This window comes from Megalops cyprinoides, chromosome 10, assembly GCF_013368585.1.
Source record: "Megalops cyprinoides isolate fMegCyp1 chromosome 10, fMegCyp1.pri, whole genome shotgun sequence".
Classification (NCBI taxonomy): Eukaryota; Metazoa; Chordata; class Actinopteri; order Elopiformes; family Megalopidae; genus Megalops; species Megalops cyprinoides.
This window is the reverse complement of record NC_050592.1, coordinates 16,548,730-16,565,227: the sequence shown is the minus strand read 5'-3', so window position 1 is coordinate 16,565,227 and position 16,498 is coordinate 16,548,730. Positions and strand designations below refer to the sequence as shown.

General features: G+C 43.8%; 1 protein-coding gene across 2 annotated transcripts in view; it reads left to right on the top strand.

Moving 5' to 3' along the window:
* Positions 1-238: 238 nt before the first annotated feature.
* osbpl3b (oxysterol binding protein-like 3b) overlaps positions 239-16,498 on the top strand; it is a 48,928-nt gene continuing 32,668 nt past the window's right edge. For both annotated transcript variants that reach the window (XM_036538460.1, XM_036538459.1), the window contains exon 1: positions 239-556. The gene's annotated coding sequence lies outside the window, so the exon portion shown is untranslated. The remainder of the gene's footprint in view (positions 557-16,498) is intronic.

Below are 16,498 nucleotides of genomic sequence, written 5' to 3'. Positions count from 1 at the left end.
GTTATGGACACGGTAGCTTACCTACATAAACTTGACAGTATGCTCTTTGGAATGATAGCCACGTCACGGAAAAGATCGAATAGACTGTGCCCAGCCCACGCCCCGATTCTGTGACGTTTACAGAGGTATTCCACATTGATTGGATAAGGGGACCTCAATCAATCTTATCTCCGCCTTCTTTCTAAACCTCTTGCAGCAGCTCGCTGCCGATCATTCACACCTATGTGGAAAGGGGGTAACTGCGGGAAATCAATTTGACAGAAAAGTTTTCGCTAGATCGGGCGAAAACTTCTGTATCTGTTTAGCTACCGTTGTTACCGTTGCCGCTAAGATAATAAGTAACTGTTAATGTCTGAATTCGGAAATCATTTTAATGTTGCTACGTCTCTCAACTGGGCGTGTGATGCTTGTCGTCTTCCTTATAATATTTGAGCGTGAAATGCAGTAAGTCAAAGTTGCTTTATTGTAGTACTTGTGATGTTTAGAGATTTTTAAACTGGACCGCTCCGGGAGAAGAGGAGAGTACACAGGTGATTCCTGCGAAACTTCGGTAAAGGTAGGAAGTCTGTAGTTTCTGTGTTTCTGCTTAAAAAAGCTAGCTAACTATTTCTGCCAAGTTAGGACATAGCTTTCCTGTACGTTTTTGAAGTTAGCTTGTCAACGCCATACTACGAATTAAGTCGTATTTTTACGAGATGTATTTGCCATTTAGATAAATGATGACCTTGCCATATTGTGGCTACTATTGCCAGCTACATACACATTTATCATCCCGTTCGTTAATTAGTATGCTCAACATTCCAGGCAGCTATAGCTGCAATGGTTTGCTATTAATTCCCTCAACGCACGGACTGAGTCAAGATAAAAGCCAACCGAAACGAGCTAGCCAGTTATCATTTTTGTAAAAGGGTTTATTACTATTCTTATTACTATGACATACTCGATCAACATTGATGAATTTAATAATTAGCAAATTATGATTTTTTGTTTTATTCCACCGGAGCAACAGGTAAGCTAGCTATATAAGTGGTGTCTCTTGGTGGTCACACAATAGTTATTTACTGGGTATTCGAACCTTTAAGCGTATGATTTTGAATTCAAGAACCGTGCACTATACAAAAAGAGCTTGCACTCTGACAAATAATAGGAGTGTTATCACAAATAATGTGGTTATGCTTAACCTGTGCATCCAGATGCTCTGCTGAATGATTTAGACCGTTATGGTTATCATGAAGACTTGCTCAGTCAGCTGACTTGCTCTGGTATGTAATGAAATCACCTGCTCACTGGATCAGCACAGTTATCACAGATCACATTGTTCCAGTGAAACTTATTTACAATTAACTATATTCGTACAACGGTATGATATATATGATATATTGCCACAGTGTTGTAAGTATCGAATGGCCATTTTAAGTGTTTCACCTGTCCTCAACTTGGGAAAAAATTGGAGAGCTAAACTGATTCAATTCCATGCGTTCTTTGGTATAATTTACATAGCAGAAAGACTTAAAAGGCCGTCATGGTAATATGCATTAAGTGAACACCACCCATGCAACAAGACCATACAGCAGTTGCAGATAGAACATAAGCAGAGAAAATATGAATCATTCAAGAAAACAGTGTCAAAATATAAGCATACTAGCATACAAGAGCATAAGAGTTATCCTTCAGTAACATACTGAACGACATACTAACATGCACACGGAGCCTACTAATACTAATACTGTTATATCATAGTTTTTACATGGTGGCAATACCAAGAGCAAAATTAACTTGCATCATTTTACCATGCTCATAGTGCCATGATCAACAATGGTCAATAAAAGCTATATTTGTTATTTTAGTTTACAGTTTGTGGTTTGCATGATCATGTACTATATGCAAAGGACATGTAAAGTTCTGGCATTTTGTCATAATTGTAATTATAATTGTGTCTGTCATTATTGTATGTGTCAGTGTGTCAGCTTTGCCTCTGTGAATATATTTTATCACCCTCACATTTGACTTGTAGTCCAAACACATATGATTCAAGAGCTATTTCCACTTACATCCTCACTGTCTCCATGGCAACTGATTATAGAATGGGGGATTGTCCCTTGCTGTAGACGGAATTTTGTTAAAAGAAAAGAAGACAAAACTTCCTGACTTGCTTGCCGTGTTTACATCGTTTTACGTCGTACGAGACAATGGAGCGAAGAATCAGTCGCTGAAATGTCAGGCACATGAGTATGCCTGCAGAGGACTTGCATTAGTGGAGCCATGGCCCGGCTGTTATCTTCTTTCACACTTGCCTAGTGTAGGTGTGTGTTTCTGCAGGGAGTCGTCGTGAGGTTGTTCCATTTTCAGAGAGATCTGGGTGTGTGCCCAGCTCACCAGCAGAGACTCTAGAGCTAGGCTGTTTAATGGAATTGCAGTGACACAGGGAGGTGTGCCCTATGTAACTGATGTGCTTTTTTCTGGAGGGGGGTGAAATGCAAGTGAGGTACCAGGTGACATTTCCCACTCACATTCCGAAAGGTCAGTGTAGCATGTGTTGCTGAATTGCGTCGACACTTTCCTTAATTGCTAAAAACTGATCTGATGGTCTGCAAATATACAGTCTTTGTGACAATGAACAAGGGTGGAAATACTGGCTGATATTACACTTTATTAAAGTGGCACTTGGTAGACTGAAAACCTACTCTACTATTAGCAGTCCTCATATCATATTATACATAAAATCAAATAATTTCTTCTTTGTTCTGTAGCCCTTTTAAAAGTTTTGTCAAATTCTTTATTTATTTTTGTTTATTTATTTTTGCACACGCAGGTGAAACGTAGACAAACAGGAAGATTATCCCACCTCCTCTTTACCCGATAGTGGCAGAGAAGATGATAGCATCATCTTGTAATAAAGAATTAAGTCTGTTGTTATCGTGATCTGTTCTGATGAGAGAGATGGTTTTGTCATAATTGTGAAAGCTGTGGATGAGGATTTTGGGTTGTGACTGCATCTACAGCAAGTGTCATGCACTTCTGAAGACGTATGTCATGAAAATGTTGCCTGTGTTTCCTCGGTCTCCTGTTCTCCCCTTGCCTGTGTATTCTTTCCAACTTTGACCTTTGGCCACAATCTCCATCTCTCTCCTCACATGATCTCAGTGCTCACCTCATCCTCAGCTGTGACCCACATCTTTGACTCCTCTTCCGCTATGATCTCAATAATCTCACTACTGCCTGTATGGCCACAGGCTTGCGGCTCTTGTCCCTGCTCCTGTCCCACTGTTACACATCTCTGGATTTGTAGGTCACTGCCCTCTCTGGGTGGTTTCGGGGAACATATCAAATACATCAAATGATGGAAATCCCATTTGTAGGCCTGACAAAGTGTGGGTGCTGATCTCTGTAAGACGACACAATGCAGTGAAATAGCAGTTACCTGGATCCACCATTGGGATGAGTAGGGGGGGAAGGTACTAAACACTTCCACAGACTCATTCATCATCTGTGCTGTTTCTCCAAGATGAATACTCACTCTGACTCTTCTTTGTGGCATTCTCTCAAAGGCTGCATTTTTTATGATTTTATTATTATTGAGTTGAATCTACAGTTCAATAAAGACACATTTGCTCAGATAAAGAGATAGGGCCAGCTTGCTGCGTGGCAGTGCACATGCTGTCTGCTATTTCCTGCCTCTCACTTGAGATTTGCTGTTTGATTTGGCTTGGTCTTATTTCTTTTTGTCTGGTTAGCTTTCGAATGAGAACTTTGGAGAGTCAGACTTTGTCCTTTCATGAAAAGAACCTTCTGGCGTTTTGCTTTTGCACTTGTAGTGGAGCCACTATGTCATGTACTTTGAGTACTTTTGGAAGGTTCGTGGCTTCAGGAAGTCTCTACATTGTTCGCAGTTCATACAGACCATAGCACATTTGGTTGGTTGTTTATGTCTGACCTGTTCTGTTTGCATCCTGGCGGAAGTCAAACTCACACTGCAGAAAATGTGACTAAAGCACTGCTGCTTTCCAGGTTATCTACTTCCGCATCATGGTGCATTGAGTTCCACTGATGACTGGAAAAATTCCTAACAATGCTAACGCCAAGGCCGCCAAAAGCCCAGGCATCAGCTATAACTGTAAAACCACTGTTACCATGGACACAGGCTGAAAGAGTAGAACTCCAGTTAAGTAACAGGCCTTGGGACGATGGCTGTGTGCCGGCCTTTGCCTCTTAAGCACTCAGTCGCTTTATTTGCTGGAAATCTGCAGTGTTTTGTTGGGATTTTCCTTTGGTGGCTGGGACCCTCTCTTTGTGTTCTCCCCCTTTGTGTGTCTGCGCTGCAGATATGAGAGAAAAGGGCATTTGGAAACATGCAGAAGGTCAATATTGTTCAGGGAAACACAGCTAGAGAGGACTAGCAGAACAGCCGCTGAAACTATCCTGCGTGTGTAGGCAGGTGTTGTTCTCTCCTGTGATGTACGTACAGAAATAGCGTGACTGTGAAGGTGGATGGGTGGGGTGAGCGAATTCTGAGAGTCACCACAGAGAGCATCTATTGTCTCTGTTGCTCACCATTTTGATACAATTGTGAGTATTCACGAAGGGACATAGTTAAAGGCAGAACTTCCATAACTTGCTCATCAATTAGAACAAAACCAGAACCTCCCGTTACTAAACACACCTTTGTAGCTGTGGAATTGTGGAGCATGGAAGGAATGCAGTGCTAAATAACTAATCAGTAAAGAAAATATCTGTGGTGTTGTATATCTGTGGTTTGTCATAAATCACCACACCTTAAGGGAGTCCCCTAAAAATCTCTTGTTGACAGGTGGCAACGTCCTCAATATGACACAACATTATCAGACCGGGCCTTCTTTCCTATATACAACATAATGAATAGTTGATAAATCACGCCAGTTGTTTCAGGAACATGGCACCTGTCAAAGAGCAGTGGCCTGACCAAAGCAGTTATCATTTCGATGAAATAGGAAATGAAACCACAGGATGCAACGTCACAGCTGGCTCATATCAGGCGACGGTACTGTCGTGGTGATATGATTCTGTGTGTGATCAGCCAGAAGAAACTCCTGAGTAACTGCTGTCTGTCAGCAGGGGAAGAAAATAAGTGCTACACCTCCCTTTTGGTCTATAAAGTGGGAGGTTCTCTCATGTTTTCAAGATGTCTCTTGGATCTGTAATCTAGGCAAAACCTCTCTTAAATCTCTGAGCTCTTACACTTCTCATCCAGGTGTTGTTCTCGGACAGTGTCAGTGCATATAAGGCTTTTCCAGAATGAATTACCATCACACCTAGCAGGTCACTTTTTTTTGCTTTCAGTCTTAATCTGGGACCAATGTGGAGTGTGACATATACCATATTCTTAGTGTCTCTGGTGTAGGGTGCTGCATGAGAATGATCAATTACTTCTCCCAGAACTGTGCTGAGTTATGAGCTCCATGTCCTACGTCTGCCAAATAGAACCTGGGCAGGGGTGATTTCAATGGGCAAAATGAAATTTGACATTTGACAGAGCCCCAGGTGGGAATGAAGTCCAGGTCTACAGTACTAGTAGTCCATAACCTCTAATTGTGGACTTCTCATCAGCATTTGTCAGCTGTGTCATAGCATCTAAGAAGGGAACAACAACCAGCACCAACACCAGGCCAGCACCTCATCCCTCATGAGAAAGCATTCTGGAATTTCAAAGTGCAAGTGAATTTCAACAAAACACAGAGAATCTGTTTTATTATATCTAACAAGAGGTTTGTTCCATTAGGAGGCCTAATATGAAGTGCTTTTCTTTTGTTCTCATACATAATGAAAGCATTGCTGTGTATGGGAACAGGCACTTTCAAACAAATGCACACACTTGTAGCTAAATACCATGCAGGCTACATAACAGAAGACTACTGCACAGGCTATGGAAATATGATTGCCCACATGAATAGGCTTGCTGTCTTTGTTTATGCATTCCCTTTATGGTCTCTGCTAATGCTTCTGAGCTCTCAGGGGTAAATGTTGCTGTAGCCAGGCTTGTGGGTGGGAAAGGGGCGTTTCAAGGGTGTGTGTTTTTGGATTTTTCTGGTAATAGAGAAGAGTACAGCAATAAGACCAATGTTATTCCCACTTTCGGCTCAAAGAGAAAGCCACCCGCAAGAAACACTGACTGATAACTTTAATGATGGAGGTTTAGACAGCAACATAGCTCTTTCAAGAAAATGAAATCTGTTTTATTATGATCCATCTGCATCCTTTTTAAATTTATTTGTGTTTTCATTACAAGGATGTTGCCTGAGGGCTCAATTACTCAAAGCATGCAGCATGTTAGAGCAAACCATCCCTTTTGCATTTTTGCATAATTTAAAATGTTGATCCATACTGTAACACAGTCACAACCATTTTTCTGCTGTTCCAACTTTTCATCATCAAACTTTTAAAAAGGTTTAAAGCCTTTGTTTATTTTCATTTTGTGTGTAAATTGATACTTAAGACCCTGCATTGTAAATCGAAAACATTAAACATGTTTCAGTATTGTGTAATGCTGCTGTACACTGTATTTGTTTGGAGTGTGAATGATTTAGGCTTTATTTTGCTGCACAGGCTTACTATAAAAACATGATGTACTCATTGTTCTGTACGAATGTTCAGCATGCAATCCCAGGAACCCAACTGTTTTTGGTCCACGTGTGGTCTGTCCTCTCTCTCCATTCATTGCTGTAATACCTGTTTAATAAAGGAAATGGAGCTTTTAAATTGAGGTTTACTTAGCCCTGGAAGAGAATGGAGCCAGCGTTTCAGTGGCTCATTATCTTTTCTGTTGGTGGGGTCTTGGGTTCAAAGGGCAGCATTAACTGGGGCGCCTCAGCTGGAAATTGAAAAATAATGACACGCTGATGACACGCTGTACAAAGAAAAAGCCGTCCGCTTCTTCAAAGGGCTGTGGGTGAGGGGGTCTGATCGGGGCTGCCTAAAAAAAAAAGCAGGGCGCTGAAAATGGAGAACTTCAAAGCACATGTGCATCCTGTAGCACCGTGACACACGATGCTCTGCTGTCTCGCCACCAGAAGGCTTACCTTTTATGCTTTAAACCTCACGTTAATCAGGCACTATTTTCACATCCTCCAGCAAAGTGCTGTTTTCCTCCACTTGTGTAAGATGGTAATTTAGTGTGCATGAGGATGTCTACCAAGTGAAAAATACATCATAAATAAGAGAGCTGTTCTCGCTGTCCGTGTGTCAGAGCAGTATCTTTAGTATGCCGTCCTGCTTATGAGCTGCTGTCAGTGATTAAATCATACTCTTTCACCCTGCCTCGTATGACATCATTACTCAGGTCAATAGCAGGGAAGCTGAACAGACTTCTGTGTATTAGCCAGCATGGTGGGCACAGTTGTACTGTCTCTCAGTCTGTTCTTCGCATGGCTGCATCCTGCATATGAGCATGCATTGCTGTCTGAAGCTGCGGTGTGCATTTCCACCCACCCCCACGAACCGACGCACATCTGATAGGGTCTGCTGGGGGAGCTCAGTCCCTCCACACGCCTGATTGAGTAAAGGGGGGTTCAGGGGGGTTCAGAAGTGAGAATGGGAGAGTCCACCACAGGATGTGAAGTCAGCCCCTCCCAACAAACAGAGCCAGCGTGCAGTTGGCTCTCTGACCTGGGAACCTTGGTGTGTACCTCAGGGGAGATTGTCATGTCTCTATTTGTTCTGCATGGATGATGAGGGCTGTTTGAAATCCAGTGTTTCCAAAATTGCCAGTGGATATGGTTTTAAACCTGCAGCAGGTCTATCTCTGTTACACTGGTGTCATGACGTGGGTAAAGCATACTAGGCCCACCAGTCAGCTGATGCTGCTAGGGGATGTTTCCAGCAGGACAGTGTGGCAGAAGGCAGGACTGTGAGTGAACATGTGAACATACAGTTAGTCCTACATTATATCTCCTCTTGTGCTGTGCAGCTGGCAAAGGGCATAGTTCAAAACCCCCTTTGTAGTTGCTCCATGCTTTGAACTCTGATTCAGCTGTCCACGTTGTTCCCAGACTGCACAGAAATTGTAACAAAGTAACAAAATAATGCAAGAATTGTCACTGCCATTCATGTATCTTCCTCTGGTTGTGTTTGGCCAGAAATATGCACCACGTGAAAATAATATTGCTCTGGAGACAATGAGGCTGTTTGTCTAGTAGTATTCATTTTTGTCCTTGTAAATAATGTAAAAACGTTGAAAATGATGACCTTTTTCTAATGGTCCAAGTGACCTTTGTATTGTTTGCCTTGTCTGTAAACTAAAAATGATTTCCTAAACACTTGGATTTGCTCCAGCATTGTGGGAGCACAGGTCCTCTCCTTTGGAGTTATTATTTGGTCTGTTTTGAACATATGCACCATTAAATGCATTAAGTGAACCATTAAGAACTGAACATTTTTCACACTATGGACTCTGGTCAAGTATCACAAATTATTATAAAGTAGCAGGGAAGCGAATGCAATAATAAGGGTCTGAATGGAGGTAGTGAAGGGATCTAACAGAGATATGACTCAGTGAAATGATTTTTGGCAGGATGTCAGCACGGGGTTAAATTATGCTCAGCTCTACGAGGGGCCTCCACGCCGCATATAAAGCGCACATTATGTTGGAGACGTCCAGTGGGGGGAATGCTACCTCCCACCCTTGAACTCAATCTGTTACGATATACGGTGAGGGAGAGGGAGTCAGGGTGTGTGGGGAAACAAAAGCATCTTTGATTAAATCTGCGGGAGCTGAGGGATTTCCGCCGCTCCGTTGAAGGAAGAGTAATGAAACCCTGAAGGATTTAATTAGCCGTAGTCACATCTCCCCAGCGCTTAAGTGGAGGAGCATCGTTTGGGGTCTGAAGATCTCAGATTCGTCCATTTACAGGTATAGCGAAGAGTTAGACCCTTTAAAGATTTCGGAGTGTGTGAATCTCACTCATCTACGTATTTGTGAGAGGATGAGTCTTGCCCATTTCTATATTTAGAAGAGGGTGAGTCTCAGTCATTTGTTTATTTAGGAAAGAGAGAGGTTCACCCATTGACAGATATAGGAGAGTGAGTCTCATCCATTTACGGATTTTGGAGAGGGTGAACTCCACAGACCTACTGGAAAGCATGAGGGTGAGGCTCACTTGTTTATAGATGGAAAGAGAGGAAAATAAAATGTGTGTGTGTGTGTTTCTGTGTGTGGACCGAGTAGCACTGTGTACAGTACATAAGTGGCACGTATAATCTGGCCGTTGTGTAAGAGGCAGAGGATGGTGAGAATTAGCGGCTATGATAGCCCTCTCTCTGGTGCTGAGGTGGTTTGATTCCACAGTTCCTGCTCTATCCTGCTGTCACTGCATTTACTCCCATATTGTGCAATCAGTGAAGCAGATGTCACTTCGAGCTCTTCAGCAAAGAGTGCTGTCCCGTAAAGTACAGAATTCCCCCCCTCATTTTCCAGTGTCATATCATTATCGGCATTACCTAAGATAATAGCATGGTATGTGACAAAAGAGTCATGATTGAGGTTGCTCACTGAGTATGTTTGAAGGAGACAATCAGCAGAGAGACACAGAACCACACACTGAGCAGCCATCTCTGAGAGATGGGGCTGTCATATGAATATAGATGCACCCTAGCTCTGGACTCTCGCTTGTGCAAATGTGACCTGTTGTGTAGCTCCGCTGTAATGAGGGGGCGTTGAAACGCGAGCCTGGCCCACGCAGCAATGCTCAAAGGGAATGGAGGGAGAGAAACTCAGTCGCAGACTGAAATTTTCTCAGAGGCCCAGAGAGTTAAGAGTGCTGGAGGATGTGGGCACCTGACAGGATGTGATGTGCTCATGATGAAGAGCATTGCAGGGAGGTGCGGGCCTCTCACGTGACAGACAGCCCTTCTACGGGGAGAACAGAGAGAGGGAGAGAGAGAGCGAGAGAGAGAGAGAGAGAGAGAGAGAGAGAGAGAGAGAGAGAGAGAGAGAGAGCTAGGAGGATAGAGTCTAGGAGGACAGCTGCAGCATTAGGTGATACCTGAGAGACCTGGAGACAACCCCAACAAATCAGTACATATCTGTCGGGGACTGCGGTAGAGTCAGCAGGACTCAAAGGCTGGCTCCAGGGCGGACTCATTATAACTGTCCATTCCAGAAAGGGGGACTGTTGAAGCGGGCAGAGGCACAGAAGCGGGGAGGGGAACGTCATGGCTCAGGCTGTTCCCAGTTCTCGTGTCTCTCCCAGCCAGAGCTGATCGCGTTTTCTGCCGGTCGCTTTGCTTGGAGTGGGGCCTGCCGGGCTTGGCAGAGCGTGCTGCAGGCGCACGCAGCAGCTCACGAGGGGTGTGCATCCCATCTGTGTTCTCCTCTGAAAGAGCGTTCTCCTCCGAGGTCCGCACGCACGGGGGCATGGCGCGGTCTGGCCCATTCTGCAACCCACCTGCTATCTGTCCCCACAGTGAAAAAAAAAAAGAGCTTATGAAACACATTTGCAGTCTGTATATAGCTGTGTGTGTTCATTGCTGTAGCCTAAATGATCTTCTCTCTCTTCTCCCACTCTCTTATGAGAGGTGGGAGACATGTGTAGTGTGACTGCGTGGTAATGGGATTTTTGAAGACCAGCAACCCTCCACAGTAACAGAGTGACTATGGCCCCCCAGTTTGTTACAAAATACAAAAGGACCTACTTTTATAATTTAAAAAATGAATATTTGCTTGGGCGCAGGGTGCAGAACTCTGTACACAGGTATGAAGTACTTTTTTATGGTTTCAGTCTGTTCTTGCCCGGTTGCAGAGAGCCATGCCTCTGCTGAGCACTGGTTGATTTGGGCCCTGTTTTCTCCTCTGACTTCCTGCCTGTCTGCAGCACTGGCCTGTATTTCAGCCGGAGAGATGGAGTGAGGGAGCGTTTCAGATGAGAACATGATTAATAACTGTGCCTAACGGAACAGACAGACTGCCCCACAGGAGCTAGAGAGTGGAAACAGAAGTGCTGGTTATTCTGCCCGTGTTTGTGTGTTTCTCCTTTCTGATCTAGGCCCTGCCTCGTCTGAGTCTGCACGGGCAGCGCTTCTGGGCACAGAGAGGAGGAGGCTGCAGTAATGAGAGCCCAAGCCTTCTCACTTTGTTCATTTTTCTCCCACTTCTGCCTCTTCCTCTGTCTCTTAATCAGATCAGGATTCCGTCACTGGAGGGGATCGAACGCTAATGGCTCCCGCTGAAATGGCGTTCTGCTGCCTCGCGCGTTTCCCAATCGCAACAGCGTTTGCATCGATCTTTGGCTTTTGTCACCGTGCCTGAGTCTTGCATGGTGGCTCAAAGGAGGCATCAGGAAGTGCTCTATAGGCAGCAAAGTTCTAAGTTTTTTCCTCAGGAATGATTTTTTTTTCAGCATACGAATATGTGCAAATTTCAGGGAACTGTGGTTGTTAATGGCATGTTAACTGAATAATTGATTTTGAGTTTTCTTATTTTGGAATTACATGGGAACTTGTTTCCCTGATGCTGTGAGCATGAGAACTAGAACACTTGTGCGTAAGAACAAGAATACTGGTCGTAACGAGCGCTTGTTTCATGAATTATTATGCAAATGATTTATCTAACAGCACCACAGAAGCTAGTCCAGACAGCAACTTGACTATTTCAGTGCTGTGTGTGCAGTTCAGTTACGTTGATTTTACACAGCAGGGAATAGACTCCATGTGGAGTGGAAAGAGAAACAGGCACACAACACTATTCTAACCCAGATACATGGCTTTGTTTAAGTGGATATTGTAACAAATTCTTCTGTACTTTTAATGTTGTATTTAGTTAGCTACATAAGACTACTTTGCCTGGCATGTGCAGAGAATAAATTAGACCCAAATATTGACCTTTATGTTGTCATTGCAGTTCAGAGGTCATCATAAATAATGCAGTCAGTATCGCAGCTAGCTAAAGCAGTATTGAGCTATATTGCATCGTCCCTCTTTAAAGCAATTATTGATCCTGCTAAGTGGCTGCCATTTTACAGATAAAAAGTAGCTTGTTCAGTTGATCTCATCGGTGTGCTAGTGATAGTGTTGTGCCATTTCAGGAGAAACAGGCTGACGTAAGAAATGGCCTGATAGAGCTGTCCGTGCCTGTCAGTCTGTACCTCATAATAATAATACAGACACAGAAATTAATATTATAATCCATGTGCTGTAGTGCGAGATGTACATCTGGCCACTATAATTAAAGTGGAAGCACAGTTAATTGGATGGCCTGATATGGTAGATAGCAGTGAGTAGGTCTCTTTCCCAGGTCTCTGTGCTTTGAGATGTGAGAGGGGCAGCTACCATGGAAGGGGTAAATCCTCTGTCTGAACTATCCTTCAGAATCATTTCACGGGCCCATATATGCCTCACCCTCCTGTGTGGTCCGCCTGTCATGAAGCAGTAGTCAGATCACACATGCTCTGTGATGATTTTGATGGGGATTGTCTTTGAATGATGTTCTGAAGGGGAATTTTATTTTGATGTCCGTGTGTGGGAATGAGACTGTTACTGTCTTGCTAGTGCAGGGTGTTCAGGCTAACTTCATGGGCGATTAGAGAATATTAGGGCTGGCAAGCCGCAGGAAAGGTGGTTCTCAGAAGGCTGGGGGGCTGAGAGGTGTTACTCTTTGATCCTCTGTTCCATACCTGCATTAGGCATAGCCACTGTTCTGTCTCCTAATGGTAGCAGCAGCTCACTTGCGTTGGCCAAGGGGAGGGTAGATGTGAGGGGACAAGTCAGAGACCACATCTATTATAGGCATCTGTTATAGCCACCTCAGTACCATAGTGTTTTTCTTCAGTGAGTCTGAACTTGGGTGAATTTAAGCATGCCAAAAACTTGCTTTTCTCATACAAATGTGAGACTTTTGCACTCAGACAGCATGTAAGCTGTTTTTAGCCTCTAAGCAGAATATTAGGGCCATATATCCAGATTTGGGGGGATGGCAAGCTCTTTATGAGTCAAGCGGCTCTAAGTTTAAGATCTCGACTTAGCTGCCTTACATTCGGGGTTTGCCCTATCTTATTGCAAAGCTGTTAATATAGTCTGTAAGAAAAACCTTCAGTTCTCTTCAACATAGTGCTATGCCTCTGTTTTCCAGTTGCGCCACCATTTCAGGGAAGACAGCCTCCGCAAACGCTAAATGTAACAGCCGCTCCAATCAAAAGCGCATTTGTCCGCTGCAGAGAGCAGCACTGAGCCGAGCTTCCTTTCATAAGTGAGAGGCCGGAACGCTGCATTTTAGTCAGAGAGAGTTTTAAATAATGCAGTCGACATGAAAGACAAAACTTTTGAGGGAAGCTGAGGAATCATGCATATTTCATCCTCGCACTTTCCACACGCGCTGGAGTTTCAGCGGCCTGGCCTTTTCCGCGTCAGGCGATCCGCGGATGACAGGGCCAGTGTCTAGCCCTCCGTGTCACTGATTGTGTTCAAGCGACCGCAGGAAACACCGGAACGGTCGCGGTCTCACCTGAGAAGGGCACACGCGCAGCTGCTTTTCCACTGACTCACCTGAGCTCCGGGTCAGGTAAGCCTGTGGCGTGCCAAAGGGAAGGAAGCTATTTTTTTGCCCCAAGCCCAGGCAAATGAAGTGGAGGTAGGCCATAGTATAACACCATTGTCAGAAAGCGTTTTCTAACATCACACTGGAAACTGGACATTTACCTCCACATATAATCGGCAGAATTTGCTGTGACCTTTTTGCTGTGGTTTCCCTCAAACGGTACTAACGAAAACTTCAGGATTTCTTACTCCATCATGTGCTCACGAGAAAATACATTTGGCAAGCAACCACACTCATTTTCAGTTCAAACTGAAAATTGAACTTTTCAGTTCAATTCATTAGTTAGGTTCATTCAGTCAGTTTAAATTCATTGATTTAAGTTCATTTATTTGCGCGGTGTTTTTTCCAATGGACATTGTCACGAGGCAGCTTTACACTCAAACACAATGTAGAAGCGTACGTAAAGTGTACATAAAGTGGGTTATGTCTGAGCTTGTGGGATAGCCAGTGCTGGAGATGGCAAAGTAATTGATGAACTATTCCTCCATCATTGCTCTGTGGGTGGAGAGCCAGGAATCAGGGCATTGCCCTTCATTGGTATGATACCCTAGATGGATTCTAGAGGTAACAGACTGGGGGGTCCAATCATGCCAGAATTCTGGTTCGTAATGTGCAGGCTGTTTGTGAAGTGAGTTCCTATTGTCAGTTGAGCTTACATTAGAGGGGCATCCATGGCATTTATCACTGAGACTTACTTTTGTTTTTTGCTCCGAACTGTTTGGCTTCTCTTGTGAGACTGCAAGTCTGAGGGTATGCACTGATCACTCAAAATATCTCAGTGCCTCTGTGTGTAGAGGCACTTTTGTTTCATCTCAAATAAAAGGTATTCAGGCTCCATTTCACTCTGTTTCCCAGTCGTACTTGATTTACCAGTTTTGCCCATTTTGTTCACACAAACAACTGTTCCTTCTGTACCAGTTTAATAGAGATGTTATCTCCAGTAAGGCCTGGCTGCATGACGTGCTGAGGGGGGAGTTGGGGTGGAATCTTCAATTTCACTTGTGTAGAACTACAGGGTATTGCACACTCATTACTTACATTTGAGATGAGTAAATAGGCTACCATTTTTATAAGGCCTTGCTCGCTTGCCTCAACCTCCCCCCCCCGCCCCCCCTCCTCATCAGTCTCACTCTCTTTCATGTTGAAATGAAAATGCTTTATTGGCATGACTATAAACAGAATAGGGTTGTTAACGTGTTATGAGGCAACACTATGAAACAGAAATGATAGAACACAGTAATCAAATGCATAGAATTTTTTTCTGTCTATCCTTTTTATTTGCAGAGCCCTCTCATTTTATCCATTGCAATGAACTCAAACATATCAAACAGAATATTTCTCTTTGTTTATGAAAAATACCCCCCCCCCCCATCTCCAGCAACAGTGACACAGGTGAGGCCCCTTCTGTGCCCTATGGGTCCTGTAGATGGATGCATTTTGCGTTCACTAGGACTAGCACTTTAATGCTGTTAGGGAGAAGTCTAAATTGGGGGTGTGGCTCTTAAATTTAGGAATGTGGATTCCTCCCTGTTTCTGTGTGTTTTGTGCAGACAACAGTGCATGCCTCTGTTAGGCAATACGGCAGTTTTTTAACGATCACATTTGGCTCTTCTCTGGTAATGCAGAATTCTCTTTTTTGACATCTGCTGTTTTCACTTCCTAAGCTGTGGTTGCTGGCTGAATCTTGCTTTGTTAGATTTTTTCTTTCTTTTGAATTATTTTATTGTTGTGGATTCTGCCAATTTGATGTTTCTATTTTGGTCTCTCTTTCTCACTCTCTTCCTCCCTCTTTTTCACTCTCTCTCTCTCACTCTTGCTGTTTACCTCCCACGTAGAAAATATACCTTTGTTTGAGAATTGTGTGACCCAGCTGGTGAACTGGGTTGGTTATGGCTGTGAGTGTTTTTTTTCTTCAGCAGGATAGCAACATTCTCTGTGCTCATATTACCAAATACCCCTTATGTACTTGTAAACATATCTGCTGTGCTGGGATTGGTGTGATGCCGTTCTGTGATTCTGCTTTAAATTTGGCGTGGCAGTTCCTCTGCCATTCTTGAATGCTTGCCCTCCGGCAATTGCATGTGTTAACAGATTGGTGGGGGTGAGGTTATTAAAGGGGAAGATGACACATTGTGTGCCAGTTTTGCAGTGTTCAGGTTTAAGTGCAGCGTACATCAAAACTGATGACTCCTGACAAATGGAGTCCTCACACTGTTCTTGATCTCTGTGTTGTTATCATAGCAATGTCAGAGTGTGTTTTGAGGTGCAGTGATTTGTAGTTGCCTGAACCGCCTCAACGGTTGAACAGCAGCAGTTCAAACTCAAACAGTGTCAGTTCTATTATAAACACTGCTGGATTTCTCCCATAATGCTACGCTGCACCGTCTTTTGTCAGAGCTGCAATTTTGCGAGGGGGGGATAGAGCCTTAATGTCCTGCTTGGCAGTGAGTCATGTCCTGGGTGGAGCCCAGATGCCAGTAATCAGCGTCAGAGATCCTCTGGCCCCGTTGCCCAGTCCATGTGGTCAAACAAGGCTGGCGTCCACACTTTAAAGGAAGAGGAACCAGAAAAATCAATGCTAGTGTTCTTATCTAAGGTTCATAGGTTCTCTGCTAGCATGTCAGGCTTGGACTTGGCTGCGCAGCACAAATAGCATACATTTTTTCATCTCGTTAGAACTTTTGTATAGAATTTCACATGCAGATACCCGGCATTTTGTAACATCATGCAAACCTACTGCTGTTAAGGGTCTTGTGGGGGTGCAGTGTCCTCTTAGCAACCATATGAACAGACTGCTTCTCTCTCTCTCTGCCCTGACTCAACCTTGGTGTGATGGTGAGCTGGACTGGGCTGAATCACTGTACTCTCATTGTTATTAAACAGCTATCTAACTAACATGCGGCTAGTTACTTAACTCTGTCCTCATATTTGTAGCTAGCT